The following is a 663-nucleotide window of genomic DNA, read 5'->3' as shown; positions in this document are numbered from 1 at the left end:
CCTTGCTGGACCCCCTGCAGTTTGCTTACCGAGCAAACAGGTCTGTGGATGATGCAGTGAATATGGGATTGCAATGCATCCTCCAACATCTGGACAAACCAAGGACTTATGCAAGGATCTTGTTTGTGGACTTCAGCTCCACTTTCAACACCAACAACCTGGAGCTGAACACGCTCAAAACTGTGGAGATGATAGTGGACTTCAGGAGAAACCCCCCTGCTCTCCCCATTCTCACCATCATGGACAGCACTCTGGCTGTAGTGGAATCAGTCAGGTTCCTGGGCACCACCATCTCTCAGGACCTGAAATGGGACATTCACATTGACTCCATTGTGAAAAAGGCCCAGAAGAGGTTGTGCTTCCTTCGTCAGCTGAAAAAGTTCAACCTGCCACAGGCACAGATGACACAGGTTTACTCAGCTGTTATTGAGTCGGTTCTGTGCTCTTCTATAACTGTCTGGTTTGGGTCAGCCAGCAAATCAGATATAAGAAGACTGCAATGGACTGTTAGGACAGCAGAAAGAATCATTGGTGTGCACCTGCCCAGCCTTCAGGACTTGTACAACTCCAGAGTGAAGAAACGGGCAGGTAACATCATCAAAGACCCCTCTCACCCCGGACACAACCTGTTTGCACTTCTCCCCTCAGACAGACGCTAAAGAT

Source organism: Sinocyclocheilus anshuiensis, unplaced genomic scaffold (genome assembly GCF_001515605.1).
Source record: "Sinocyclocheilus anshuiensis isolate Anshui unplaced genomic scaffold, SAMN03320099.WGS_v1.1 scaffold886, whole genome shotgun sequence".
In the NCBI taxonomy this organism is placed as follows: Eukaryota; Metazoa; Chordata; class Actinopteri; order Cypriniformes; family Cyprinidae; genus Sinocyclocheilus; species Sinocyclocheilus anshuiensis.
The sequence above is the reverse complement of the archived record's forward strand: the minus strand, read 5'-3'. Positions refer to the sequence as shown.